General features: G+C 39.0%; 1 pseudogene; it reads right to left on the minus strand.

Moving 5' to 3' along the window:
- Positions 1-1,608: 1,608 nt before the first annotated feature.
- On the minus strand, positions 1,609-3,846 carry LOC134381564 (transcription termination factor 3, mitochondrial-like; annotated as a pseudogene).
- Between the last annotated feature and the right edge of the window lie 609 nt (positions 3,847-4,455).

Raw genomic sequence — 4,455 nt, forward strand, 5'->3', positions numbered from 1 at the left:
CTGTGTGCCTTCAGCTGAGGACTCACCATCACGGTGAGAGTGTTGAGATCATGCTACAGGAGCAGTTCTCAAAGTACAGTCTGAGGAACCCAAGGTCCCTGAGACACTTTCCTTGTGACACACAACATCTTCCTTTTTCCAACTATGTACCCCTATAAAGCCAGATTTTCTTTAAATATTTCAATCAGAAAGACATCTTGCAGCACATTAAATGCAAACACAGATATAGAAATGCAACTCTGTTTTATAAAACCAGACATTTACAAAAGATTTGCAAAAATGTAAGACAATGCTGCTCTTCACAGATTTGTTTCAGAAAATATAGTTATTATCCAAAAAATATTGTTTATGCTAACGTGTAATGAATTGATTATGTTATATTTAAGTGAACTAAAATATTTTAAAAGTGTTCTGTTTTCATAAAAAAAAAAAATATGGTTAATATCAGTAGAAACAACACATCCAAAAAACAAAACAAAAGTCTTTTGGGGTCCTCAATAATTCTTGAGAGTATAAAAAAAACCCTCAAAAAGTTTGAGATCTGCTATTCTGAAAGGATGTAATCTGTTTTGTTTTCCACATTGGCTATGATTTCATCTTGGCTGGGAGTTAAAATTCTTGGAACACATATGTTACAAAAACTGCCATCCAGGGATTATGGGGATATCCTAACTCAGGGAATACAGCTCCCAAAATGACTGTCTTTTGACAAATAGATACAATGCCATTCTATATACTTTTTAGAACCTTTATAAAGAAATAACAAATATTTAACCAGAACTCACACACACACTGCCATAAATCTCAACTTCTATCCACTACTGGAATTACTTTAGCCACCTGGTTCACTACAGGCTCTGGTCTTATCTGATGCAGCTTATTTCCGGGTGTTAAGTAACTAGAGTGCAAATCTTAACTACCAAGCTAACCTCTTATTGCTTCTCAGAGCACTAATTCCTAACATGCCTATTCTTGAGCCCCACCCCAGATCTCTTGATGTAGAATCACCCAGAGTGAATCTCGGAAACCTACATTTTTAACAAGGACCCCAAGTGATATGATCTGCAGCTGAGTTTGGGAACCAAGAGCATTTTGCTTCAGCCAGAGCTCTCAAATTTACCTCCCTAATTCATCTCTCTTTATTTTTTCTTACAAAACAACAACTTTCACAAACTTTTCATATCTCAGATATACTGTTTTTTCCAATTTTTCATTCTTGCTTTCTCATTTAAGCTTCTGAAATATTTTTATATATTAGAGACAGTGGTTTGGCCCCAGTTTTTACTAATTCTCCATAGGATTCCATATCTCCCAGTGAAAGACTATCTTTTTATTTTGTTTATAAAAGAGTCAGATCACTTTTCCACAAAAACCACCATAATTTAAAAAGTTAAGTAATAAACTATCATCAACAACAGGATAATCAGAGATGTGGTCATCACTACAACAAAGAAAGGAGTTAGCAGTTGTGGCTCTCCCAGAGCTGGAAGCACTAACAAGGGTGAATGGGAAGAGATAGGACAATGAAAATCACTTTTTAAAAAATATGTATATTTTTATTCATATATACATTCACTTTGCAATATTATATTTAACATGCATGAAAAACTAAAGGGTTTTAAAGAATTTTTCAAAGTCCTATACTGAGGCTTTGGCAATGTCTCCACAAAATATTTCATCAGGAACAAATACTAATTAGTCCAAAGAGATGCACTTAGGTTTTGCTGGATCATACTGTGCTCTTCCTAAATAGGTAAGAAATAAGTGTCTTTCTCTGACTTTAAACAACCTTGTATTAAACACCTGTGGGAACTTGACAATGATGTGGTGGGGAATGCTCATCACATTGTGCACATAATCAAAAGTCACCATGGTTTTTTTATTTGCAGTTAACATCTTTGGGATTCTGATGATCATATGTTGAACTTCATTATGTTTAAAACCAAGTTCAAGACAATTGACAAATAGACAAATTCAAGACAATTCATAATTTCTTTCACAATCTCTAGACTTCCAGTTATCAGCCTTGGGAGATGAATTACCAGATCTCTAATCTTCACACTTAGTTCAAGTTCTTTCTAAACAAATCCCAATCTGTTATCCAGTCTCCACTGAAATATTCAGCAAAAATCATGCATTTCTGACCATCTGTGCAATATCTGAAATTTTTGACTATAGTTATGCCACTCTTAGTCTTAAGATTTTCAAGGTCTTCACAGAAAATAGTGTAATTTTTAGTGAGGAATGTTCCCAGTTGGTTATCCTCTATACTCAGATCTTTAAGTAATAGGAGTATTTGCTTAATGTCTTTTTCAAAATCCAGTCTCAGAAAGTTTGCTGCATCTGTATGTTTTTCTATCTTGGATAAATGCACTCTTAAAAGCACTAACTTCTGCAGAATCTCAGAATGATCCACATTGTCTCAAAGTGTGAAAGAAACTGGGGGCGATGGAGGGTCTTCAATAATCTGAACAGCCTACTCCTCAGAAATTGGCTTCTAGAGACAGTTCAGAATCAGAGTTGGGTATCTTTTGTGTCTTCTGTAACTGCTCATTCACAGAAGGAAGAAGAGTGCTTTGGGCAGAATTATTCTCTTACCTACTTCAGTTGGTAGACGGGGAACTATTCCATAAGGAGGCAGTCCTATGTAGTGGATTGAACTATGTCCCCCCAAAATTCATTGAAGCTTCAGTTTTGTCCCCCAAGTTTTATGTTTTAGAAACTTAGCCCCCACTGTGACTATAAAGAGGGTGGGAAATCCTATTATGGTAATTGTAAGGTGAGGCCTTGAAGAGGTGATTAGATTGTAGGGGCATGTAGTGGTGAATGGATTAAAAATGGTGGTTGGGTGTGGTTCTGAGGACTTTAAAAGAAGAAGAGAGTATGTCTGTCTCTCTCTTGCTCTCTCTGCTTCCACCATCTTGCAATGTGAGACCCCTGGGTCGCTGTTGTCACCATCAGATGGACTTTGGACTTTCCAGCCTCAGAAACCATAAGCAATAAATTTTGTTTTTTTTTAAAATCACCCAGTTGCAGGTATTCTGTTATAGCAACACAAAACGGACTAATACATCCTGTAAGTCTTAAATTCTCACTGGAGAATGCAATTGTCAGAGGATACCTGAGACTGAACAGAAAAGCCACGCAACAATGTTTTTTATGGTTGTAGTGGATTTAATGTCCCCCCAAACTCACTGAAGCTTGAATTGTGTTCCCCAGTTTTATGTATTAGAAACTTGGCCCCCACTGTGACTGTTAAGAAGGTGGGAAGTCCTATTATGGTAACTGAAAGGTGGAGCCTTGAAGAGGTGATTAGATTATAGGACCATGCAGTAGTGAATGGATTAAAAATAGTGGTCAGGGGTGTGGTTGGGAGGGATTTTTTTTTTTTTTCTTACTGTTAAGGGGATCACAACCCCTGGCTCAGTGCCATCTGCACCACGCTCAGCCAGTGAGTGCACCAGTCAACCCCATATAGGATCCGAACCCATGGCCACGGCACTACCAGTGCCGCACTCTCCCGAGTGAGCCACGGGCCGGCCCAGGGAGGGCTTTAAAAGAAGAGGAGAGTGTTTCTCTGCTCTCTGTCTTCTCTCTGCTTCCAACATCTTGCAATGTGAGACCCCTGGGTCCAGATGGACTTTGGACTTCCCAGTCTCAGAAACTTTAAGCAATAAATTTTGTTTTCTTTACAAATTACCCTGTTCCATGTATCTTCTGATAAGCAACAGAAATGGACTAGTACACTGGTCTTGGAAAACATTTTGTGAGGTGTGTAGCATTAATGAAGCTACTCAATTTAATTGCATGTAATCACCTGGGTATCTGTTAGGCTGATGGGGCCATTCTTCTTAAAGTGGTCTGAGGCGAGGCCTGTGACTCTTCGTGTGTCCCACGGTGGCGACTGGGCTGGCCTGGCCGCATGTACTGTCCGGCAGTGCCATACGCCCCCTCGTCCGCCAGCCAGCCGCGCCCCCAAAATTCACTTTTAAGTCCTTCCCAGTACATCCCTGGTGCCTCTGTCTTGAGATCTTCCCTTCCTTTGGGAGAAAAGGGGAGACAAACTCATGACTGGGGATATGGACTGTTTCAAGAATTGACTCTGGCTCCCTTGGGGTCCGAGATTTGCAAGTGACATAAGACTGGAGACGATACTGAATGTTTTTGTTTTTGTTTCGTTTTGTTTTTCTAGTATACACGTCCTTATGGGAGAAATAGAAGAGAACAAAGCATCCATAAATGTGCGGGGGTAGACGAGTTATCTTCAAAATCCTGAACACGATGGTGGTAATAAAGGCCTTTGATTTGTTTTAAATTATTAATACTTGGCTCATTTTTTAAGTAGGCATCTAATTTATAATAGAAACAGAGACTTGAGAAGGAGACCATCATTCCTCTCTCGCTGTCAGTGCGGCTTGTTTCCTGCAGAACGTTTTGGAGTGCTTGGCCCTGCAG

This window comes from Cynocephalus volans, chromosome 7 (genome assembly GCF_027409185.1).
Source record: "Cynocephalus volans isolate mCynVol1 chromosome 7, mCynVol1.pri, whole genome shotgun sequence".
Lineage (NCBI taxonomy): Eukaryota > Metazoa > Chordata > Mammalia > Dermoptera > Cynocephalidae > Cynocephalus > Cynocephalus volans.